Source organism: Lycium barbarum, chromosome 5 (genome assembly GCF_019175385.1).
Source record: "Lycium barbarum isolate Lr01 chromosome 5, ASM1917538v2, whole genome shotgun sequence".
In the NCBI taxonomy this organism is placed as follows: domain Eukaryota; kingdom Viridiplantae; phylum Streptophyta; class Magnoliopsida; order Solanales; family Solanaceae; genus Lycium; species Lycium barbarum.
The window spans coordinates 129,018,974-129,046,584 of NC_083341.1; the positions used below are offsets into that span (position 1 = coordinate 129,018,974).

Genomic DNA, 27,611 nt, shown 5'->3' on the forward strand with positions numbered 1-27,611 from the left:
ACCAAGGTTTCTCGCCAGGATAAGGATGTACATAGACTTCGCGAGTTCCCTATGGGCATGACTATTGAGACGTGGAGGTTTCTGTCTGTAGCATGTGTGTACAGGTTTGAGGTATTTGGATTGTGCATTGCATATGCATTTACTCTTACTTCCATTCTTCGTTGTCTATTTGTACTTAACATGGATATTGAGTTGATCTTATTGTTGATTTTTTAGTGAACTTGCTTGATTGCTTACATGCCTACTTGTTGATTCTTTCTTCATATATGTGAATTAATTGATGTCGGCCTATGTTACCTGCCAATACATAGTGTTTGTACTGATATGTCACACCCCCAACAAGAAGTATGACAGGCTCCGACCCGTAGGCCGAAAGTCACTTGACTTAACAGTTACTTGGACATCACATACCATAACTCAAAGAACATCTGCACGCAGAAAAGGCCCAACATAGAAATATTCGATAATTCAACACATATATACATATGCGGACCGACAAGGTCGCCACAACATAAGATATATCATAAAGCCGACAAGGCTACCAGAAAAATATCAAGAAGCCAAAACAAGGCCGACAAGGCCATACATAATATTTACATATCCCACTATGTCCATGAGCCACTAAGAGTATACATTTGAACATATATTATACTAACAGAAAAGTACCAAAAGGTAGCAAGCCCGAAGTAATAGTACTTGCTAACATCGCTGAAGCTGGAAAATCCTACTGCGGTTGCTGCTCGATAACTCTGTCAGAGCCTGCACCACGAAATGCAGCGTCCCGTGCAATGGGACGTCAGTACGGATAAAAGTACTGAGTATGTAAGGCTGGAGGGTAACAACATAATTAAGATATAATGTAACATTAATAAAGGCAAAATAAAACCGAACATCTAGAAGTAGCACAAAATATAATGCATGATGAAATCATTGGTATGCTTACACATATATATATGCATATATGTATGTAATAGATAGTATCCATGCCCGGCCGTAAGGCTCAGTGTTATATGTGTAAGATCATGCCCGGCCATTAAGACTCGGTGTTATCATCATTTGTCGGTGTCCATGCCTCTCGCGTCCGGGGCAATATCATAACATGCCTACTGCAGTGGTGTGCGCATTTACGCGCCATGCCCGGCCGACTATAGTGTGGCACGGTGTAGTAAAATAGTGCATTACATTTATTTATATGTATATACCATTGTTGGTCCGAACCGGGAAAGCTGCGCAGGACCCCGCTTTCCTTCCGCGATGCGGATGAAAAACGCAATGTCCTGAGGCCTCCCGCTTTCCTTCTGCGATGCGGATGGAAAGCCTGATGGTAATGCCTGGAGCTGATTTTGGATGAGAAGTCAATGATTTGACCTTGGCCTTTCGGAGTGACATAAGGTTGGTAGCCTCCGAATAGCTTTTGGAATTCGTAGCGAGTCCAAAGGAGTAATCGATGATGATAAGTAAAATAATATTTTAAGAATCAATAAAATAACAAGACATTAAGATTTGAAATACAAAGCATGGGAATAGAGTGGATTTGTTATGGAACGCTTGTGTTTATATTCTAGTTGGATTCGTGCCAAAGAAAGAGGGAAACGAACACCTTACATACCTTATTCGTCAAGCCACCACTTAAAGAATTCCTTACTCCGATGCTTGCCCTTCACCCGAGCCTATATATCGAGAAATATATCTTTAATCATACTTTCATCACATTTCCATCAACTTATAAGCACTAATTATGGAAGACTAATTTGGGTTATGAAAATTTGGGTAGCATCTCCCCTATATCATCGACTTCCTCCAAATACCAACAACATCAACAACAACATCCTCAATATTCTACAAGATAAATATGTATATTTTCATCCAAAATTCTCTTCAAACCTCAATCCATAAGCCAACAACATCAACACAACAAACTATAACTTTTATTCTTGTAAATATTCCTTAATCAATGTTGATAAAGAAAGAGATTCAATGAGTCATACCTTATATTTACTAAAGTAGCAAGATCTTCAATATTTACTTTTTTTCCAAGCTAACTCCAACACAAAACGAAATTATAATCACGACTACACGTTGTCCGGACCTCGATTAATATTCCGTAGCTTGAAATTTACTCAAAATCCTCACTTCTATGTGATATAAGAGCCCTCTTGTTTGCTGAAATTACTGGAATATTTTGGAGAATTATGATGGACAAAAATGGGGGTTTTAACCCTTTTATAGTGGCTAGGGTCAGCAGCATTGTAGCAGCTCTGTTTCTGCTTTGTCAGCTGAGTTTGTAACGTCCATAATTCTCTACTCCGATCTCCTATCGACGAGTGGTTTATTGCATTGAAAACTAGACTCGACGAAGTTCATTTTAGGATTTTGAAACACCTTAAAACTCTTAATATACATGGAGATATACCCCTCCAAAGTTGACTCAAGATTCTATTTCAAATTTTCGACAAACTTATTTTCCTTGATTTGCTTGGTCCCAGAGTCTTCCATAGCTTATTATATGAACTTAAACCCTCGTAACCATGAGATAGATGCATACAATCTCCCATATCCTAGGAAATGCTCCACGTCTAGACTTAAACAGGTAACGCCTAATAGATTTCACGTACAAGACTACGAGGTGTAACATGATACTACCTTGATGTACTCTTTTTTGAGTGCAGAGTTGGCTACAAGATCCACATCAGTACCTCGTGAGTAGTTCCCGAGGCTTCTTGTACGAGTTTCAGGGTGAGCCTTGTTCCAGATCTGCAGCCCAAAAAACTCTTCTTTTATGATATATGTCCTTCTGTTCCGAGACAGTATTTCATATTCTTATGTATTTGTTATTTTCAGACTTATGTAGTTATTGTTACATCCCGTGTTCTCATGCGTTGGAAAGTGTATAAGTTAAATGATATTAGTAATGGACACGAGGTTATCCCCCAAGCTTATAGGTGGTTAAAGTGATGGTACACATGTATCGTAAGGATTAGAAGTTAAACAAATCAAAGAAAATAAGTTTCGTCGAGGTTTAAAATTTATTTGAGTGAAATACGGTCCAAGCTATGATATTCCGTATTTTTGGACTAGGAAAGTGAACCGTCCAACATGAGGAAATTTATCCGAGTCCGGAGAATTTGGTTATATTTAAGCATGGAAAACAAGAACTTGGTATATGTGAGGAATGAAGTCCAAAAATAAGTTGGGCCTTAACAAGTGTGACGACAGTGATTGGAAATTATATTTTATGTGTGGCTAATGAAGGGGTATGGACTAGTGTTATGTCACACGAGCATGGCAATGATTATATAAAGTGTATTAAAAATGATTACTACTTAAAGTGAGTTGAGGTCAAGAAATAAATTAAGTGGATAATAATTATTTTATCCTACACGTGGATTTATGAGGATAAGTATACAAATGACTTGACACCTGTACATGTTGTGGTGGCAACTTATATTATGATTTCAAAAGAGATATGTACTCAGGTGGTCCCGTGTGAAACAAGAAAGTGTCATGTAATCATTTATATCATTTTGTCTTTGAAGTAGTCATCATTTTTTTTTATTTAAGGAAAAATGGTAAGCATCAGTTTGCTCTAAGAATGAGCCACGATATTTGGTCTACAAATGTGGCAGCCTTTCTTTTTAATTTCAAGGAAGAAAAGTGTACCCTTTGTCTCAAGAAAAACATGGGGGCTTTGCTCACCCCTTCGATCTCGTTATTTTATTTTATTGCGTTGTTGAATTCGGGTTTTCTTCGAAGGGAAGTAAAGTGGAAGAAGATCATTTCTTGGTATATAATGTAAGAATTATCCTCTTCTAAATATATTTAAATTTATTGAAGTCATAGCTAAATCGTTAGACGAAAATACGAAAATTATACCGTAAATTTTATTTGATGTTGTTGTTGGCTCATGGGCTATTTGTTGGACTATTTTGTGGGTTATGTAAACGTTGTTATGGACGGAAATTATGTTATACGACATGATTATGTTAATGAGTATACGAAGTGTATTAAAAGTGGTCCATGTAAATAAATCAAGAATTAAATTGCACGAGATAAAGTAAGCAAGTTTCATATGAAAATGAATAAACGGACAAGTGTATTGGCATGGCCATGTGTATGCATTACAAGGAAACAAAAATATGACTCATACAATTAAGTGGGGTATGGTGCTTATAAGTGGGGGCAAGAATGTTTCATACTGAAATGTGGAATTAGGTAGGCCCTACGGCCAAAGCATAGGATTCACTTAAGAATTCATATTAAAGATGTAGTGATCTGTCTAAGGAATAGAAACATTTTTCTTCAATAGTAGAACAACGTCTTCTTCAATATTATGTAGCAGAAACGTTTTTCTTCAAATAACATGGCAATATTCTCTTCTTAACACATAGCAGCTACGTTATTCTATTTCATCGTGTAGTGGGATCTGGGTTTCTTCAAGATGAAGTAATATGGAAGAAGAGTATTTCTTGGCATATGAGACCTGCGAGCTCGAGAAGTAGCCGTTGGACATTAGATAGAGTTCAAGGTATGTGAGGCTAGTCCTTTCTTTCTATGGCATGAATCTTATAGCTTGACTCTCTTTTATCCATGAGTTCCCTTAAGTTCCGGAAAATATGAGTCTATGTCGATAATTAGCCACACAAGGTAATGAGTAAAGTATAGAAATCCCAATACTCATGTTGTGATGATCCTATGATTTTAATGAAGCTATTTATTGCTTACACTCACCTTATATGCTAATTCCTTCAAGGTGAGGCAGGATGTCAATGAATGTTCCATAATGACGTCGGAAGCCACCGACCTTACGTCACTCCGATATAGTTATGGATTTTTATTGGGCTCTTGTGCATGCTTTATATATATATATATATATGTATGTATTTTCTCACACCGCGTCGCGCTATAGTCGGCCGGGCAGGCACGTAGATGTGCGCACCACTATAGTGGGCAGCTTATACCCCGGACGCGAGAGGCCTAGACGCAGACTATGATTATTACACCGCTCCTACATGGACGGGAAGCTTATACATTATCACACCGTACCTATATGGACGGGCAGCTTATATATGTATACATACATGACATGATAATGGGTAAGTCAGCAGCATTATTTCATTTATATTTGACAGCCAGTACAGATTGCTCTTTCTTGTTGCCTCCTTATTTCATTGATGTCTTCCTATTTCATTGATATATTATTATTGTTTATGCCTCTCATACTCAGTACAATTTTCGTACTGACGTCCGTTTTCTTCGGACGCTGTGTTCATGCCCGCAGGTAGACAGGGAGGTGAGCTTGATCCAGATTCTTAGTAGCTGTCAGCTGATTGAGAGCACTCCATTGTTCAGAGGTGCTTATGTTTATTCTTTTGGTTCATATATGTATTTCGCGCACGACGGAGTCTTGCTCCGTCTATATGTATAATATGTCAGTAGAGGCTCGCAGACGCGCAGTGTGGGTTAGATGGTCTCACAAGATTACTATGTTATATTTGTATATGTTATTTTGATGGCCTAAGGGGCACATGTATAATAAAATCATTTGTGTTGTCAAATGAAAAATGGTTGTCTTATGATTATGAGATTATGAATGATAAAGAAATGTAAAATGGTTATGACTAGTGAGGAAACGAGCGGTGCTCGGTGGTTAGTCCCGGGTACCCGTCGCGGCCCTAGTCGGGTCGTGACAGTTATAATGGCTCTTAGACTGTACTTAGATCAGATTTTGGACAGTTGTATTAGTATTCCGTACTTAGTAGTTTATTTATAAATTGAGACTGCTTAATAATTCTATTACCCTTTTGTATGTTTAAAATGAATGATGAATAAGAGAAGGGTTCGCCCACTAGTGGGCTTAGCGTGAGTGCCCGCTCGACCCACGAGTTGAGTCATGACAGGAGATCATCTCGAAGTTAGATAATGATCATTTTCACAATTAAGAGATTGTGACTCAAATTCAAAGTTTTATATCTCTATTAAAAATATAATCTCCATATATCTTAATTTATTATCAAACGATGCACGAATAATTATCAAATTATATTACTGAGTCCGGCATCATGGATTCTAATAGGAAGGAGACGATTATAATCACAATTAATGTTTTCTCGACTAAACTATATTCTTCCCATCCCAATTTAAGTATCTTACTTTTCTTTTTGGTCTGTCCGAAAAGAGTACCTCTTCCAATTTTTATTAAGTTGACAATTCAAACATCTTACTTTGGAAGTTTAAACCACAAGATTCGAAGGACCGTTTAGTACATTATACACATCTTTATTTTAGGATCAGAAGATTCAAAAGTCTATTTTTTTTCTTAAACTTTGTGTTTTTTCTTAAACTTTGTGCTTAGTCAAACTAAGACACTTAAATTGGGACGGAGGGAGTGCATATGATTAGATTAAATTTTGAATTCGTCTTTGATCACTATTGCCTTTTCAAATTTAGAAACTTCTTTAAATAGTGCACTTTAAAATGCCAGTACCATCCATGGTGTTCAAAGTTTTTAACAATGTGGCAATTGGATAAAGATCAAAGACTATAAGGGGCAAAGTTGGACTTTGAAAATTTTCTCTTTTGATTATGGCTTAATATGAGGGGGTGGGGAACCGCCTATTTGTAAAAAAAAAATATATGATCACATCAAAGCGATCAATTATAATAATATGGGATGACCTAAATTTCTATTGGAATTGGGCAACTTAGCAATTCTTTTTGTAATTGACCCTTGTTTGATCAAACCAATTGACTAGGCAAAATGTTGGGGGTTCCTTTTTATTTTCATACAAATTAGTGGACATCTAAGACAAAAAAAAAAAAAAAAAAAAAAAAAAAAGGAAAAGCAAGCAAGAAAGAAATAAATAATAATCAGAAGTTGCATGAGCAAACAAAGAGACGAGTGTGATTACTCTTGAAATGACAATAGACAACAAAGTTTGAAGCCAACAACACAAATCTTTTACATGTATACACTAAAGCCATCAACAAAAATTGATTCGACATTTGGCTTCCGCTAACATAGATTCGGGATTGCAATCACGGTATTGTGTTGACCGATAAGCCCTCGCTTTCGCAGTGCTCTAAGCAACGATGCCTTGGGCCTAGTCTATAATTACAGAAGTAAGGTCGCAATTATAAAAAATAAAAATAAATAAAAAAACATGTGAGATATAAAAGATTATTTTTTCATGAACAACAGCTATTTTTCCCAACTTTGGACGAACCTAGGTATGAGAATGGAAGGATTTTGAATTGAAAACTTCGTAGAACTTCAAGGCAATGATGATTATACATTATTTTAGTTGAAGATTAATCATTAAAATATGAAATTAACAGTGAAAATTGAGATTTTAGGCCTAAGTCCTAGATTATAAACTTGATGTACTAAATGGACTATAAGTGAAAATCTAAGCATAGATGTGGACTCGTAGGATTATTGGTAAGTCGGATTTGAATTTTATTTTAAAGTTTGACCGTGTTAACACGGGGTTTACTTTAAGACTTGAATTGTCATTGTTTGAGTCTTAAATCATGAAACTAGGTCTAATCGGTTGATTCGTTTGGTGAATTTGACGCGCTAAGATCATTTTCGAGGGTCAGCTTGGCTTAGACCAAGATAAGTTAAGACTTTAACCTCCATCGATTTTTTTCCAATGTATCGTAGTATCACACGAGTTGTATAGTTATAACTTTGTTGTGCATGATATGTATATTTGTAAATTGACTGTCTCTCATATTGTATAGACAATATAATGTTATATGCATATATTACATGCTAGAATAGCATTAAGAACTTCATGTATATTAAGTACATAATTAAATTACTAGTTTAGCATACACATTGCTTATATGTATGTTGATTTTCATATATGGTGCACATTGAGTATATGAGATTATATTACGGGCATGTGCATTCACGTTTGGTTTTTCAGTCACGAACATGTGAATTCATGCTCGGGTTATATTTATTTTCATATATGTGGACTCATGCATGTCCTGATCAGCATATGGAATACATTCTCCCCTCACGAGTTATTGTTTCGGTGGGCAGCAGGACAATGTGGGTGTTATTTATTGAAAATGTCGTTATTGAGTAAAGTTGTGATCCTATTGTGAGATGTTTCCTTTTTTGGATATTGTTAAATGTTTAAGATTGTACATATATATTGCCATATGTTTTGTTTGTGCATTTGTTGTACGCAGGTTATATTAATACCATGTTTATGAGTATATATTCAAAAGAGTACTTATGTATCATGACACTTGCTGCTATCTTTTCCGGACCGTCGATAATACTTATTGAGTACTCCTCGTACTCACCCCTCTTTCTTGTCTTTTCCTCCATTTATTGCAAAATTAAATCATAGTACTAGTGAACTTATGGTTAATTAATTGATCCAGTGTTGATTCAATAGTCCCATGTAGCTTGGAGATTTTCTTATAGTATTTACTCAATTTGTTGAAGGTAACATATACTTTATCTACATTAAGTACGTTACTAGGTATTTTCAGCTTTAACTGTTGTCATTTATTAGAGATATGAGGTTCAAACACTGAAAAATGAGAAATTTCTAGTAGAGAATACTTTTTCCTTAAATGAGCATTACATATCGAAATGAATTAGTTTTCCAGTGAGTTTCAAATCAAATTATTAAATTCAAGAACATATTTTTATATATTAAATCTTTTACCAAATTTGTGCACTTCGCCGCATAGATTCAAAACCCAATAAGAACTTTTCTGATTTCTCCAGCGTCTACCACCCTGTGAGGTTTTCATTTTGTTAAAGTCAGTAAATGACGAAAGAACCAAAGCCGTTAAGGGAACGTAGACCCGTTTATTCATGTCTTAAATTCCTTTCTCGAGCCCAAACACGTTACCTTTACCGTTTTTTCCCTTATCGGTCACCGATCACCTCTTCAACCCACCCTCCCTCCTAATAATTTTCCATTATCAATAAAAACCTAGGAAAACTAACACACAAAAAAAAGAATCAACTCAAGAAGATTTAATATGAATTTGCAATGAATGCCCCAATATTTTCAAGATCGATTCGAAAGAAGATAAAATGAACCTAAAATATGGTAGTTTTCTCTTCATTATCTTGTATTTTTGATGCATAATAAGAAAATAATATGTTTGTTTCTCTATATACATTCAATGTGGTTAGTTTGATGCTTTTTCATCTTCCTTATTCATGGAAGAAGGTTGAATGCGCTATCTTCCCTAAATTATAACACTAAGTACGTTCAATGTGATTAGTTTGATGCTTTGTTCATCTTCTTTATTCATAGAAGAAGGCTGAATGGCTATCTTCTCTAAATTATAACACTAAGTGCACATCAATATCAAGTATGTTGATATCAGTTATATGAAATGTCACTATTTAAATCGATCTATTTAAACTCTAATGCTATTATTTAGTAGTTTAGATTCCTTAGGTTATTTCACATATTTCATGTAAAGAGCATATATCTCACTATTTTTCTCTTAGCACAATAAGTTTTAGTTCTTGCTTCATCTTGTTCCTCCCCCCCCCCCCCCCCCCCCCCCCTTTTTTTTTTTAATAAATTTGCATTCATTGAAAAACCATAATTAGAAGGAGAGGTGAAGATGAAAACCTCAACTAAGCTGTAAAGTGGGACCCACAACCTTCATCCTTCTCGCTTATCCTCCCTTCTCCTACCGTTCTCTTTGTCTTTCTCTCTCACTTTTGTATTTTCTGTATTTGATTATAAAAATCCATAATGTACATACACACAAACACACGTAATATCCAGTTGTCTATGTATAAATGTAAACAACTGTTCTGTGAAATGAACCCCTTCTTTAATTATTTTCCTTTTTTAATTGAAGAAAATCTATTTAAGTAGTAGAAAGAAAATACAGTTTTAGAGAGAGATATTGAGAAGAAGTAGAGAGATAAAGCTGTTAGATTATGCCCCAAAGCAATAGTCAATGCTTACTTTGTTTTTCATAGAGAATTCAAGGGCTCTCCTAACTTGAAATCTTGAAAACCCCATAACTTCTTCTTCTTCTTCCAAATAGAAGAAAATAAACCAAACAAAGAAACAAGTTACTGCCCTTATAGTAGTACAAAAAGAAAAACAGAAAGAACGAAAGAAAAAAATAAAAGTATAGGAAAACCAAGAAAACCACAGTGGTAGAAGTTTTTATAGATATAAAAGAAAAGATTGTTCTTTTCAGTTCATTCTAGGCAGATTCTCCAATCTGTAAGTCTTTCTTGTTTATCTTTTTTATTTTGCTTTATCTCTTCCTTTTGCAATTGTTTGACTTGTTATCTGTTTGTTGTTGTTTAAATGTTTTTTTTTCCTTTTAAGCATTGATAAAGGGATTTATTTGAATTGGTAACAATGCAAGATCAAAGTTTTAGTCTTTGATTGATTGGTTTTGGTGAATTTGAGTAAAAGGTTGCTTTTTGATCTAAATTTGGGAGATTTGTGATTCTTGCATGTTTATTTAATTGAAAGTTTTGATGTTTAGCTTTTTCTTGAGTTTTTTGTTTTAGTTTTTGTCATTTGATTGTTTTCCAGGATCTACTGTGAGTTTTTCAGTTATGATGTGTATTTAATAGTTAAATCTTTTTTAAGGAGTAACTTGATCTGAATCAATGAGCAGTCATAGATGTTTGTGATTTTCCCCCTAAATAATCCCTGCATTTGTGTTATCAGAATTGTCTTTATCCATAAAAAAGACAATGGTGTTACTGAGAATTGCTTTAATTAATGGTCAAAACTTGTATTAAATGATATACAGTTAAAGAAAATTTCGTTCTGTGCTTTGGTGATTGAAAATTTCTTTTTCTGTATTTTCTTTATTTAGCCCATTATTTATGAGCTTTGAAGATTTTTTTCTTTAGCCTTTGAAGATTTTTTCTTTAGGGATTTGTTTTTGTTTGCTACTAATTTTCTTCAATGGATATCACTCTTTTAGGTCCCAGATCATGCAAGGTCGCGGAATTGGTGCTTCTGTTAGGGTTGAATCTGATGACAAGTTAGAAGACTAGTCCTGTTTGGTTTCAAGGGATTGTCGGGCTGAAAGTAACATGGTGGCTTGCATGAGTTATTGCCTTGATGGAATCGAAGTCCAACATGGCAAAAGGCCATTGGAAAATGAACAGGAGAATGAAAACGTGCAACGCAAGTTTCAAAAGCAGTCTGATGGTTTTAACCAAATGGGAATTTTCTTATCCGTGGGCAATTCTTCAGAATCGCAAGCTGACAATAAATGTCATTCTGGAGATAATTCTTATTCGAGATCGCTTATTCATTCCATTGGCCCTGACAATTCCATAAATTGTCTTATTCTTTGCTCAAGGTCAGATTATGGCGTCATAGCATCTTTGAATAGTAGCTTTCGCTCTTTAATTAAGAGCGGAGAACTTTAAGATTGCGGCGCCAAAATGGGGTAGTTGAGCATTGGGTTTATTTCTCTTGCCAGCAGCTCGAATGGGAAGCTTTTGACCCTATTCGTTGCCGATGGATGCATCTGCCGACTATGAATTCCAATGAATGATTTAAGTACTCTAACAAGGAATCTTTGGCGGTTGGTACGGAGTTGCTTGTTTTTGGAAAGGATATTTTGGCACATGTCATTTATCGGTACAGCTTATTGACAAACACATGGTCATCCGGGATGCAGATGAATGTGCCAAGATGTTTGTTCAGTTCTTGTAATTCCCAAAGTATCCCCATTAAGTTAATAATGGTGGATTCATTGCCACATGCGTATCAACCCATTAGTGGAGCAAATGAAATTATTGTACAGCAAAAAACACGGACTCCATATTATTTCTTTTCTTCAAAAGGTTAAGTAGTCAAACCATACAATTTCCTTTCTTTTCTTCTATTAGCCTGAGATCTAATCTATATATTTAACTGTTGTATTTGCTATTCCGCCATGTCATTTATTTGTTATGTTTACTAAAATAAATATACTTAAAACATTTATATTTTAAAATAAAATAGAATTTAATTTAATTACTTTTTCATTCTTATTCTTACTCTAATAAATGTGAAAAGAGATTAATATCATAAAAGAAAAAAATAATATTAAATGGAGATCAAATAATTAATAAGGTAAATTAGTCAAATTATAATTCTAATTGACGTTTCCTTAAAAAACCGTGCAAAAGACAGCATGACAAATAAATGAGCTGAACCAAGAATATTTACCAAAAATTAAAAAATAGTAGTTCTTCGTTTAAATAGAAAATCAAATTTCTACTTTGTTTCGTTTTAAACATGTAAGATTAATTTAATAATTTGAATTAGAATTATCCAAATCAAAATTTGATAAAAAATAATAAGTATTGTTTAGGTCCAATCTACATACATTAACAATAAAATATTTTACACATTTAAATTAATCGAATTAAAATTCAAAGTATCAACTAATGCTTAAATATTGCTATTGTTTTATCACAAAGAGGGGAAAATAGTTTCCTTTTAAAAAGTATTAATAAATTTTTGCCAACTTTGTATTCGTAACAAACACTAATATAACAAATTTTTGGATACGGAGCACAAACTACAATGTTATATTAATTGTGTTTTGAACATAGTATATATATATATATATATATATATATATATATATATATATATATATATATATATATATATATATGCATAAAAGCAGTGCCAATTTAAGGTACCCGAAATCATCTTCTGTTTAAACACTGTATCCACAAATAAGAGAGCTTTAGATGTATATAGTCCTTCTAATTAATTTTAGACTAGATGGCCCGTGCCCGTGCCGAGCACGGGCTTATGCCTAACATCGTCGTTCAAAAGATGTCTGACCATGAGAAAAAAATTATTTACATGTTTTAGTTATCTAGTAGGATTATACCCCAAATAAAAAAAGCAATACCATCAAGCTGACTAATTATTAACGTAAAAGCGATTATATTATATATGTTCCTTTTGAGAAACAATGTTGTACACTCACATTCCTAAGATTGATCCCATGAGAATGAGGAATCAATAAACATTTGATTGTTCATGTTCATGCTGGTGGTCCCACTATACAAAAGGATTAAAGGATTCTACAATTGCATGAAGTCCATAGTCATTAGCTTTAAAAGATTAAAACTCTTTCAAAAAGATTAATCAGAATACTTGGTTCGAAAGGAATATGGTCATGATTTGGTCAGAGCCAGCTCTCACCAAGTTTTTCTGCAGAAAAAACAACCAAGAAGATGCCATTACATCATACAATTTAAGAAACTCAAGTGTAACAAGTCGGTCTATTTGATTTTAGAATGCACTAAAAAGCACGAAAGCATGCAGTAAAGCTCTGCTCCACTGGTTACCCAGTAGCCAGTACCCCAATCTTATAATTTTACCCACAAGAATTGAAGTTCATTGAAAGAAGAATACACTATAGAAAAAAACTTAACTTCCAAGTTCCAACTGCTCAAATAATATCTTTAAAGAACAGGCAAACAACTATCCATTTTAAAGGATACATGGTTAAAACAATAAATTGGGTACCCATTGGAGAGCATGATACTTGTCCTATGAAATTGCTTCTTTCACTTGTACACATTTAGCTAGAATTGACTTATGCTTAAGAAATGAATTAGTCCTTCGATAATAATTCGAGTAATGTAATTTCTAAAAATCGTATATATTGAATGACTGAACAAGGGGTGGGTGGAACACTGTAATAATACATTGTACAAAAAGCTATCTGACCTATACTTGAACCTTAGGCCTTTTTCAATAGATGTTGCATTCCTTTTCCCTTCTATTATGAGTCCAAATACCAATGTTAAAATCTACTTTATTGTTTATTGCAAGGAACTCTTAAAGTTTAAATCAAGAACCACATAGGGAATTTACAATAAGGAATTATTGGCTTCTATAGGCTAACAACTAATGACGTTATTGTTATAAGTCCTGCAAACTCTAAAAGGAAGTTCCTGCAATAGCGTGAAGGTGCACACATTTTTTCTGTATCATATTCCTTTTACCATGTTGGTATTAGAAGCAACTGTCAGTAATTTGATAGCTGCAATTTCTGCTTAAATATCTCATTTGCCACATTCACTCCAGTCCTGGGTTTCTGTCACGACCCAACCCCGTAGGCCGCGACTAGTGTCCGTGCTGGACACCCGGACGTACCCCATAACCCAAACCGGTATATTAGCAGAATATATAGATATAAAAGTCAAATGGCGTCACTAACTATCGCAGATGAACAGATATAGCACGTAGAAGCCGATAAGGCTATCACAGATCATATCAACCCAAAGCATATACAGAACCCACATGTATGTCTACAGACCTCTGCAGAACACATCAGAATCATAAGACGGGACAGGGCCCCGTCGTACCCCTGAATAGCATACATATGTACAATGGCAAAGACTGTACCAAAACGTAGGCTCCGAACAATAGAGCACTCCAAGATAGCAGAATATAGTCCTAAGCAGGCGGATCAACAAATCTGTCGTCTGTACCTGCGCGGCATGAAAACGTAGCCCTCGAAGAAAGGGGGTCAGTACGGAATATGTACTGATTATGTAAAGCCTGAAGTACAGAAACAAAATCATAGTCGAAACAGAACTTGCAGAAAATGAGTGTAATATCCAGATTATCAAATGCATATTTCCAAAACATAAAGAACGTATGCAGAAACATATGTCATATCATATCCGGCCCCCGTCAAGGGACACGGTGAACAGAACGTGGTCGCCACCCCGACACTGGCGCCACAACACATCATCCTCCAGAATAGGGAATAACCCCGTATCATAACATATCATATCAGATGACCATATCAAATCATATCATGTCATATCAGAATGTGTGTACATGGCACAGCATACTCCACAACCCATGTACAAGTAAACCTGCCCTCTCACATCGAGGCACGGCGAACAATGCAGTGGAATACGCTTGACATTAACATATCCTGGACCGGGCTCAGTGAGGGAAACATTGAGACATCCACGAGTGGAGTAGTGAGAAACTAAATGCAGTATAAAATACCATATATTTCCAGAGACTCAATAAGACATAACGAATGACAAATCGAAATAATGAAATCAGACAGAATCATAGTAAGTGTATTTCGGATGTCATAATAAGTACGGAGAAATACTCTTTCTGAGGTCGCTTCCATATTCCAAAATAGTTTACAAGACTCACGGGAACTATTAAAACAATTATCCTTTAGTAGCTAGAAGGATAGTTAAAAACGTTTCATTTTACATGGCTTGGAAATAAGACATTAGTACAATAAGAAACAAGTCGGGAATTGTGGGCCCACCTCGGGTCAAATGAAGCGATGGGCGCAAATTACGTATATTAGGTCTATAGAGTCATCCATGGAGGTCCTAGGGACATTCCCTAACTTTCTAGGCAATTTATAAAAGCTTACACAATTCTTTCAACCAAACATACAATTAAGATTCAATTATATTGAATGGAAAGAGGACATTTTCAATCTCGAGTTTCTATGAATAGAATACTTTCCGAGGCTCAATTCCAACCCTAGTACACCTAGGACATGCCAAGAGAAGGAAAGGAACGGCTTTACATACTTTTTTCGCTCCTTACGCCTCTCCAAACTCAATTCCCGTTTCCTCCAAAATCTGCAATTGGTCACATTTACCAACTATCAATTTCAAGCCTTTAGAACTTGAATCTTAACTTACACTTTTCTACAAAAATTTGGGCAGCATCTCCCCTATACATACAACATCCCCGAGATTTAACTCGGCCCCAAACATCAACAACCAAACCAACAACAATACCAACAACATCAATAATCGACTAGAAACGCATTCTAACATAAATAGTCTTCTTTTCCGATAATGCAACAACTTCCAATCTAACTTACATTTTCAAATCACTGCCAACATTTCCATATACATTAGCGATCAAGATCACTCCAATTCCATTCGGGAGCATTTCCTCTCATTTAACACAATATTTACAAAATATACCAAAATTTCCATAAAACCATAATTCCTTCAAAACTTCAAACTTTCAACATAAACATTCCTAACACATTTTTGTCACCTCATTTCATTAACAATAATCATGATTTACACCTTAACACTTCATTTTCATATTATCATAAAACCATACTAAAATGACAAAACCTTCTACAATCAATTTCAATGCCAACTTAACCCATTTAACCTTCATTTACATTATAAAGATCACAACAACACAATTAACATATTAAACAAAATTAATTCAATTCCATTCCCATTTCCATACCACACAGCCAAACCCAACATTTCCAACCTCAACCAAATTCATTCAACTTTCATTTTCAATATCAAGTCCACAATAACTACAACTAGAATACTACATAAAATTTAACTCATCTTGCCTATGTGACAACATATGCACACGGCCACACACACACATATACACCCACTTTGCAAACTTCCATATTTCCATAAATTCTACTCATTCCCACATACTACAACACAAACAAACCTTCATAACATAATAAAAGGGAATTAATTCTTACCTTTTTCTCCTATCTTCTTCACTTGACCAACTTGTTAAATGGATGAAACAAGGGCTCTATCTTCCGAAATAACTACACCACGTTGTAGAGGGTCCTTGAATTAGTAGAAATACCACAAGAAAATAATTTTTGGAACAAAATTTCAAGGGGATAAAATGGGGGGGGGGGGGGGGGGGGGGGGGGGGGTAAGGCCGAATGCCTTCTCCTTCTTTTTTTTTTTTTTTTTTTTTTTTTTTTGTTGTTGTTCTCTTTCTCCTTATGTCTTGAAGCTTCTATAAATAATATCCTTTATCCAATTATTCACATGGGAAAAATATTAAAGGGCCATGGGTTAGGCTAGCCATATGGCCGGCCACCCATGCCCCTTTTTGGGCCTCATTTTTCTTCTTTTGTTTGAACCATTCTAGCCCAATTAATTTAGGCCTATTTTCGTAATTCCAGAAACTAATTTTCGAAATTTCAATTTTGCCCCTAGCCCTCCTCAACACTTCCATATTAATATTCTTTCATAAACAACTCATGTGTTAAATAAAATCAATTATTACCTTATTCCTTACAAGCCAGAATTATTTCCAATTTTCCCGAATACTCGAAAATACGGGTTATAACATCCTGGCCCGGGCTTAGTGAGGGAAACATTGAGGCATCCACGAGTGGAGTAGTGAGAAACTAAATGCAATATAAAATACCATATATTTCCAGAGACTCAATAAGACATGTCGAATGACAAATCGAAATAATGAAATCGGACAGAATCATAGTAAGTGTATTTCGGATGTCATAATAAGTTACGGAGAAATAATCTTTCTGAGGTCGCTTCCATATTCCAAAATAGTTTACAAGACTCACGGGATCTATTAAAACAGTTGTCCTTTAGTAGCTAGAAGGATAGTTAAACGTTTCATTTTACATGGCTTGGAAATAAGACATTAGTACAATAAGAGACAAGTCGGGAATAGTGGGCCCACCTCGGATCAAATGAAGCGATGGGCGCAAATTACGTATATTAGGTCTATAGAGTCATCCATGGAGGTCCTAGGGACATTCCCTAACTTTCTAGGCAATTTGTAAAAGCTTACACAATTCTTTCAACAAAACATACAATTAGGATTCAATTCTATTGAATGGAAAGAGGACATTTTCAATCTCGAGTTTCTATGAATAGAATACTTTCCGAGGCTCAATTCCAACCCTAGTACACCTAGGACATGCCAAGAGAAGGAAAGGGACAGCTTTACATACCTTTTTCGCCCTTTACGCTAGTCTAAATTCAAATCCCGTTTCGTCCAAACTCTACAATTGGTCACATTTACCAAATATTAAACATAAGGCTTCAAGAATTCAATCTTAATTCATAGTTGTCTACAGAAATTTGGGCAGCATCTCCCCTATACATATAGCATCCCCGAGAATTTAACTCGACCAAAACAATTCAACAACAACACCAACAACACCAACAATCATTACAAAACACAATATAGCATAACTAGTCTTCTTTCCAACATAGTGCAATAGCTTTGATTCCAACTTCACATTTTCAATTCAATACCAACATTCTCATATTCATTTACTAATCAAGATCACTCCAATACAATTCGGAAACATTCATATCATTTTACAAACTATTCACAAAATATACAAAATATACAGATTTTCTACCAAAATCATAATTCATCCGAAACTTCTAATCTTCAACATACATACTCATAACATATTTCCATCTTCCAATTTCATCAACAATAATTATAATTTGCACCTTAACAACTTCATTTCCATAATATCATAAAATCATTCTAAAATGACATAACCTTCTACATTCCATTCCAATACCAACTTAAACCATTTAACCTTCATTTACGTTATAAGGATCACAACAACACAACTAACACACTAAACAAATTTAGTTCATTCCCATTTCTTCACTATGCACCACACGGCCAACACTCGATTTTCACTTCAACCAAATTCATTCAACTTTCATTTTCCAATATAAAGTCCACTACAACTACAACTACAACTAGAATACAACATAAAATTCAACTCATCATATGTATACAACATAGCATACACACACGGCTACATACTTACATACACACCCACTTTGCAAACTTCCATATTTCCATAATTTCTACTCATTTCTACATACTACAACACAAACAAACCTTCATAACATAATAAAAAGGAATTGATTCTTACCTTTTTCTCCAATCTTCTTCACTTGACCAAGCTGTCAACTTGATGAAACAAGTGCCCTTTCTTCCAAAATAACTACACCAAGTTGTAAATGACCCTTAAATTAGTAGGATTATCACAAGACAATAATTTTTGAAGCAAGATTTTGAGGGGTGATTTTTGAGAGCTTATGGCCGAATGGCCTTCAACTATGGCTCTTCTTGTTCTTGTTTTTCTCCTTCACTTAGTTTCTTGAATCTTCTAATAGATAAAGACCCCTTTATATTCATTTGGCACATGGGAATTTAATTAAATTCTTGGTGGGCTTGGCCTATACATGGACGGCCACCCCCTCTTAATTGGGCCTTAATTTCCATCCAATTTTTTTGAGCCCAATGACTTATGGATCACATTTTGTAATTCCCGAAACTAATTTCCGAAATTCCAATTTTGCCCCTAGCCTTCCTCAACACTTCCATATTAATATTCTTCCATAAACAACTCATGTGTTAAATAAAATCAATTATTACCTTATTCCTTACAAGCCAAAATTATTTCCAATTTTCCCGAATACGCAAAAATACGGGATATAACAGTTTCGGAGATTCCATTTTAATCCAGTATAAGCCTATTGGTATTATTTTGTTGTTGGATAAGGTAAGGCTTTATAAGCCTATTGGTTTAACAACAGTGCGACATTAGTAATGCGATCATAATTAAATACTCTCTCAATGTTATCACAAACTACGTACCTCCGTATAAAACGCAGAATTGAAACCAACATGGAGCATATATTGACTTTGACGGATTCAACACATGGGTTCTCCTTCTGCAAGCTCTTGTCCTGACCTTCTCAACACGTTAACTGGCATGGTGTTCATCTCACTAAAGCCATGTATGGCTATCTTATTTCTTCATGGGTCCTCTTGTCAAGTCAGCTCCCATTTAATTATCTGCCAAAAAGTAGTAATTTTGAACTGAGTCAGTAATTAGCTTTCGATTCATAGTGAATTGACAATACATAATGCATAAAATAATTTTCAATAATTTTCTACTGGAAGTAAGCAATGTACCTTTGGAGTTTCTGCATGATAAATGGTTATTTTGTGGAACAACTGGTAAAATTGGATAAAATATTTGTTCAGTTGTTTCAAGTTTATCGTCAAACAAATTTGCTGCATCAAAATTCTTCCTTTTTTGTTTCTTACAATTTTGTTCCGGATGGCCATTCAGTGTGCTTCTATTGAAAAAATTTACGAATTAACTACATCCATGTACAAATTTAACCAAGAAAACATGAAGAAAGAGATTTCAACGTGCACCAACATCTCCAACAGGAATAAGAATCCCCTGGAACAGAAGTTAATGTAAATAGACAAAACAAAAAAGAAAAGGTTGAAACCAGTGCATTACATCCTCTTTTTGCCCCCTCTTCTCCTTTTTCCTGTTGCATCTATTTACTGGTCAATACTTAAGTGAATTACTTGAAAGAGCGAGCTAGAGCTGAAAAATTATACCTATATGTCAAAAACGGTAAATCAAAGTGCTAATCTTGGAAACGCTTCTTTCAATTGTTGCTTCAAGACATTGAAAGGCTACTTGTCTTCCTGCATCTTGATTTTGCAGGTGATTCATCAAGATGCCTTATGTAGTATTCCTTGAACGTAACAAAGATTATCATAGAGTCCACAAATATATGTATAGAACAAGTTCTAGTTAGATGTAAAGCTATAAACAATGTAAAATTTCTGAAATACATAAGAAAATATAGTACCTCTTAATCTTTTGGTCCTTCAACATCGACATTACTATGGAAAACCAACATGCTGCATAACTCCCAAAGTATTGATCATACAAAATAGAAGTTTTAGGCTACTCTTGCACCGAATTATCACTACTGAGTAGTCATTGTCGTGCCAATTAACAACATATTTGGCCTTTCTTCATGTCTGATTTTCACTTATCGCATGTTAATAGTCCGCGTCTACAAACATCTACTGGTTAAGCCTTCTCTCAGTCTGGGTGGCCCCATGATATAGCAAAGTATGACATCTCTTGATTTTTACTACTTCTAAGAACAGTGCAAAAAAGTTGCTAGATCATAAACAACTTTTCAGGGTCCAAAATTGTAACCCCATTTTTCTCATCAGTAACTTGCGATATAGCTTCTACTCAGGTGTTAAAGTTCGACACTTGAGCATTCACCATATTGCATCTAAGATTGGGGAAGGCAGCACTTACTTCAGATAGTATACCTAGTCTATCACTTTCAGCTAAGTTAATTAAGGTGTGGCTCATTCCTGGACCTGTAGTAACCTCAACTGATCTTCCCATTGAAGGGGCAAAGCAACAATCTAGACCAAGAGACTGAAAATGAAACACACCCTAAAAATAGATCAGTCCTAACAGATGGAAATAGAAAGTTGCCAAATTACATAGACATTATAGCTCACCTTCATAATATAGTCCAAGATTGGTTCGTGGGTAAAAGTTACCATCTTGATGATTGACATTGTATACTAACAGATGACAATTCATCATTGCATGACTTAATTTACAACTGAAAAGCACATATCACCTCTGAAATTGCTGAAAGATAGATCAATATGTTGTAGAGAACCTGTCAAAAAAGAAGTTATTAAGAAAATAGTTGATTTAGGCATATTATCGAACACCCTCAATGCATCAATGTGCAAATTGGACCATATGCATGTGAAATCCAACAAGTTATCCAAAGGTACAAAGAAACTACCAGATACCCACTAACAATCTCCCCGCTTAGGTGCAATGAGAAAAGCAATCAGAGAGGAAAACTTAGCAGAACAGACTGAAATAAAGCACATAGTGAGACATTTTGGAACTCCAAAAAAAAAAAAAATTGGAGCTCAAATCGAGAAAGTTGGAACTCCCAAACTACTGGTGCATGCATGTGCAAGCTTTTCGATATACCAATCAAGAGTAGAAAAGAAAATTCAAATAGAACTCACCGGAAACGCCGAAATCAAGTTGTAGTGGTTCTCGGGTCCGTCATATCATCGAACAATTTGTCACAACAGCAATGTATATCTTCAATATCAATGAGGATAAAAATTTTAGCCAACAATTCCAAACATGCATGAGCAAATCAATAAAATTCCAAACATGCAATAGGCAAAAGCTAACAATAATAAGCAAAAAAAATATCACACTAACAGACACCCAACAACATCAAATAAGAAGAGTTTGCAGAAAAAGCACACCAAAACATACAACTCATACTTGGAAAGCAGAAGAAATTAGAAGAACTTGCTTGCCAAATCACACAGAGATTATTGTGCCTTTTTCTTCACCATTGCCATTTCAGAAGAAGAAGAGTCGAGCAAGAGAATATAAGTGATAGAGAGGGCAAATATTCATCATCAACAATTAGCATAAAAATTATATCGAGCAAAATAAGAAACTAACATGAAATAGGAAGGAAAAAACACGGTGTAAATCCAGAAGAAGAGCAAGAAAATACTACTACACACAAGGAAGAAAGGAAGTGGGAGCAACAGCCAACAGAAATAGTGGGACACGTTAATAGGACACGTGTTTAAACGTTGGAAGATGGATGGACTCATTCGTAATTACTATTTTACCCTTCGTTGTACCAACAGGCTTCACTTATTAATAGTTTAAATAAATTAAATTAAAAATCATTATTGACTTCGGCGTCGGTTTTGTTGACAAGTGGCTATACAAGCCAGTGAATGAATGCTTTGATTAAAAGTTGTGAATACCTAATTTTTTTTATCGAATTTAAGTTTTTAAAATTCTAGCTTTTAAATATCCCCTTTAGGTCTCGATTAAATAGTTTAGTTTCATTTCATTGTTAGTAAGTTTTACTTCTAAAAATTGAAAACTATAAAAATAGAGTCACATTTTAGGATATGTTTCATCTTTTATTTTTCAAAAGAAAAGAAAATTTACAAAAAAGATATGTTTTTTTTTTCATTTAGATTTTAAAAAATCAGCTAGTGATATTAGTATATTTCTCTTAGTTATATTTTATTTAGGATTAACTATTTAACTTTTCTATTTTTTTATCAGTCTAAAGTTAGTTAGTTACATATTTTTTGTCATTATATTTTATTATAACTTTAAAAAGAAAAAAAAAACAAAAGGGAGCAAAAAGCCAAAATAGAACAGCCCAAAATTTGAACCGAACCTAATGCAATCAGTGAACAACAGCTTAGTTTGTATATTTAACAAAATATAGAAACAAGTAGAAAAATAATATAGTCAAACCTCTCTTTAACAGCATCGTTTGTTCCGATATTGTTTGATTGTTGTAGCGAAATGATATAAAAAACATATAATATAACCTAACATGAAAAATCGGTTCTGTGAAATACATGATTGTTATAGTAAAGTAATGTCCAAGGCTAGAGTAATAACCAACACTTATCAACAGACGGTGCTATTGGTCCACAAGCAATTCAATACAATCAATCCTTTCATGCACTGGAGCAATTTCATGGAAATCACTGAACAAGCAAATCCCCTCTTCAAAACAACTGCTGTTAAATGGAATTTCCCTGGACCTGGGACCCTAAAACTAAACTCAGATGGATGCTCAAAAGGGAACCCAGGTCCCAGTGGAGGGGGTGGATTAATACGGGATCAAAGGGGCAATATTGTTATTGCCTATGCTATGCCTCTCGGTAATATTACTAACAACATGGCTGAGGCAATGGCGTTGAACACCGGAATAGAATAGTTTATAAATAATTGAGGAGGTATACTGGAAATAGAAAGTGATTCTAAGCTTCTGGTTGAGTGGATCACTGGCAAATCTAAACCCCTATGGAGTTTGATGGACATGGTGGAACTAATTCAACACAACCTAGAAGATATTCAAGACAAAACAATTCATCACATCTACAGAGAATGCAACAAGCCTGTGGACAGCCTTGCCAACTGGGGACTGAGCCGTAGACACACCATATGGATGAACAACTTTCAAGAACTACCAAGAGAAACAAGAGGAGAGCTGAAAGTTGTCAAAATGCAAATATCATCTTTTAGGAATTCCATAGTTAAAAACTCTTTCTACATGTATAGATCAATGTATAGGAATTTCCTTTTTGATGTGCCTTGAACAACTCAGTTAGAATGGTGAGGTTCCACCCTCTCATAGTAGCTAGATTTTTTTGGAAGCGTAAATGAAATCCTACAAGGCTGTACATGGAATTGTTTTCCATCAAGTAGGTGCAGGGTGACCTCAAATCCCCTGAATGTTGTAACTTTTTGAGGAGATGAATAAAATGGAAGCCAGGCTCCAGGAGTGGAGATGGTTTCTTTAAAAAAAAAAAAAAAGTAATGTTACATAAAAATGTTGTTATAAAGATGTCTGATTGTACCATGTTCTTAATGTGAAGTATAATAAAACATTCTGGAGAGCAGACACGTTTTATCTTCCATTTCGGATGACATTCCAGTTGTGCATCAACTCATTTTACCTTTCTTAATGACAGGATGTAAAAATGAGGGTGTCATTTTTTTCTTCAGAAAACTCATGTTACAAATTAAATGACTTTAAGCGATTCGCAAATATTTTTTTTTATAACTTGTTGAAGGTACGGGAAATCATTTATGTTTACATATTGTATCCACAAATCAGAGAGTTTACATGTATAATTGTTACAGCCCTTTTAATTATTTTTGGCTTAAGTCATCGACAGACCCCTGAACTTGTCCTGATATTTCATTTAGACCCCCCCCCCCCCCAACTGAGACGTTGACCATCTGGACCCACGAACACAAGCTAAACTGTGCCATTTGAACACATTGTGCTAGCTTGGCACATGCATGCAATACACTGCTTTAAAAGGAGCGTGACAGACCAAATTTTTCCTTTTTTAAAATTTTTAATCATTAAAAATTAATTTTAAGAAAAAATCTATTTTAAAATCTATTTAAAGAATTAAAAAAAAAAACTAAAAAACCCAGCCCATCTTCTCCTATCTAAAAACCTAGCCCACTTCGTCGCCATTGCAGCCACCCCCGCCGCCGCCACCACCGCCACTTCAAAATCTATTTAAACAAATCTCAGACGAAAAACGACACCATTTTTTTCATTATTTAAATAGATTTTGAAGTTCGGCAGCAGCAGCGCAGCGGCGGCGAAGTGGGCTAGGTTTTCAGATCAGAGAGGATGGGTTGGGTTTTTCAATTTTTTTTAAAAAATTATTTAAATAGATTTTTCTTAAAATTAATTTTTTTTGTTGACATGGCTTATTTTTATTGGTCTATTTTTCCATGTCACAGCAAGTGAAGCTCAAGCACCGCACTTGATCTGGACTGTATGACACAGTTTAGCTTGTGTTCGAGGGTTCAGATGGTCCGTGTCTCAGTTGGGGGGTCTAAATGGAATATCAGGACAAGTTGAGGGATTTGTCGATGACTTTAGCCATTATTTTTTAAATATCACTGTTGCCTTTGGCGTCGATTTTGACGACTGGTGGCTATACAAGCCAATGAAATGATGCTTTGATTAAAAGTTGTAAACACTGAATTTTTTTTTATCGAAATTAAGTTCTTATCCCATATTTAGCGTTTAAATATTCCTTTTAGGTCTAGATTAAATGTTTTATTTTTTATTTCATTGTTAGTAAGTTTTACTTTTAAAAATTGAAATCTACAAAAATAGAGTCACATTTTAGGATAAGTTTCGTCTTTTGTTTTTCAATGAAAAGGAAATTTACAAAAAAGATATTTTTTTTCACTTAGATTTTAATAAACAAGGTACAGATTCTAGCATATTTTTCTTAGTTACATTTTATCTTAGGTGTCAAAATGGGCTGGCCCAGCCCAATCCAATCCAGCCCTAAAGGGCCAAAGAATTAAATGGGCTAGGACGGGCTGGCCCTTTTAATTGAAGGGCCTGCAAAATGGCAGCCCAACCCAGCCCTAACCGGGCCGCGGGCTAGGATGGGCCAGCCGTTTAAGTTTTTTCGTCTTCCGAAATAACATTTTCTAATTGATTTTTGGTACAATTTGAACATGAAACTTTTGCAATATGAAATAGAATCTTCTACCACCCATTCTTAAGCAAATTTATATCATAGAAGAAAAAAATTCAAGAGAACAAATATAAATTATTATTTTTGATCACTAATTCAGATCACATTCAAGAAGAAATTAAACATACTATAAATTCTAAGACTAAAAAGTATAACTCTATTTTCTAATTTATTACTTAGTACTAAAGTACATTCTTTTTTTCTCATTGCTTTTTATCTTTTTCTTTAATTTACTTAGCCGGCCTCGCGGGCCAAGCCCATATTGACAGCTCCAGACACTTGTATATAGCCCTTTTAATTATTTTTAGAGATCATTGTTGAATTTGGCATCGATTTTGTTGACTAGCGGCTATACAAGTCGATGAAATGATACTTTGATTAAAAGTTGTAAACACCTAATTTTTTATCGAACTTAAGTTCTTACCCCATTTTTAGCGTTTAAATATTCCTTTTAGGTCTAGATTAAATGTGTTACGTCCCGTATTTTTATATTTGGGGCAGCCCGGATTAACTATGATAAGTTAGGGCCAAGACTATTCCGGGATTTGAAGTCGGGACTTTTGACTTGTGATTTTATTTTGAGACATAAGTTATATATGAAATTGTTGGCATTGAACACTTAGGAAAAATTGGGATCACAATTCAAAAAAAATGGAATTAAAAATCTTGCAAATGAGGCCTTGTGGCCCTCAAATGGTCCCACACATTGTGTGGCCAATTTTAATTGGTCCAACACATGTGTGGGCCTAAGTCATGGAGATATTTTTAAGGGGACTTAAAAGATGACCACTTAGTCATCTTTCTTCATTTGAAACTTAGCAAAAAAAAATATATATATATACATCAAGAAGGTGAAGACCATCACCATTCTCGGCCAAGACTTGGAAAAACCAAGTCCCATTTCAAGCCACTCTAAAAATATTTCATTGGTTCAAATCAACTAATTAGAGGTCCCTAAGTAGCGTGGAAGCATTTTTGGAGCGATCAAGGCATCCATTTAAGAGATTGCAAACCCTAACCCATTGTGGAGTTGAAGAGGAAAGGTGAGAAATTCTCTTGTTTTATGAGTTATAAATGTTGTATGCATATTGTAGTATGTTAATATGGATGGAAATCATGAAATATTGTATGTTGGAAGTGGGTTGTGTGCTTGAGGAGCTAGCCATGTATATGGGTGGGGAAAATAGAATTGATGAATTAATTCTTGTATCATGTTTAATTGTTGTGGTGTGTAGAATGGCTAAGAATCTTCAATACATATGTATGTGTAGTGTAGCCGTGTATATAGTCCCAATGTGTGACAAAGGACGAATTGATATCGCTTAGTATTTTAGTTGTTGTCGTTATGAATTCTAGTTTGAAATTTAGCGTTCAAGGACTCAAGAACGATATGGTAAGTGTTGCGGACTGATTTGGAGAATATTGTGCATTGATGTAACTTGTATATTTTATGAGAATTATATCGTTATAGTGTGGATTGTTGATACAAATCATGAATTAAAATTGAGGAATGTGTCATGGGGGACTGTTTCGGTTTTAGGGGCTGCTCTCGGTTGGGACAGCTTTCGGGTGAAATTGGAGCAATTGTTGGATTGTTGAAATATTATGCAAATTGTTCAAAGTGTTCTTGAATATTGTTAGTATGATTTTGGGTTAGTATTTGAATGTATAAGCGTTGATGTTGGCTTGAAGGTAAGCCGTTGATATGAATATTTGGAAAGTTGTTGAATGATGTAAAAGAGAGTTACTATTGTTATTTTGCCTTTCGAATTGATTATCGATGTTGCTAGGTTGGTTATTGTGGTTGTTGTTGTTGATTTTGAGCGAGTTAAATTCTCGGGTTGGCCTATTTACAGGGGAAATGCTGCCGAATTT

The 27,611-nt window shown here is 34.8% G+C and overlaps 1 long non-coding RNA gene and 1 pseudogene across 10 annotated transcripts; one reads left to right on the top strand and one right to left on the bottom strand.

The window, feature by feature from the left end:
* Positions 1 to 10,963: 10,963 nt before the first annotated feature.
* LOC132639790 (F-box/kelch-repeat protein SKIP11-like) lies at positions 10,964 to 11,832 on the top strand (annotated as a pseudogene).
* A 1,126-nt stretch (positions 11,833 to 12,958) lies between these two features.
* LOC132641536 (uncharacterized) lies at positions 12,959 to 22,207 on the bottom strand. 10 transcript variants are annotated; one of them, XR_009582880.1, is made up of 8 exons: positions 21,949 to 22,189; positions 21,678 to 21,756; positions 19,443 to 21,310; positions 18,715 to 18,786; positions 17,761 to 17,811; positions 16,519 to 16,590; positions 14,403 to 15,625; positions 12,959 to 13,199 (listed from the first exon to the last, which is right to left on the bottom strand). It is a non-coding gene; the product is annotated as an uncharacterized LOC132641536 (long non-coding RNA). The 10 variants fall into 10 exon arrangements; XR_009582884.1 differs by lacking the exon at positions 12,959 to 13,199 and having other exon boundaries at positions 14,119 to 15,625; positions 19,443 to 20,347; positions 20,465 to 21,310; positions 21,949 to 22,186; XR_009582885.1 differs by lacking the exon at positions 12,959 to 13,199 and having other exon boundaries at positions 14,120 to 15,625; positions 19,443 to 19,930; positions 20,208 to 21,310; positions 21,949 to 22,186.
* Positions 22,208 to 27,611: the final 5,404 nt, after the last annotated feature.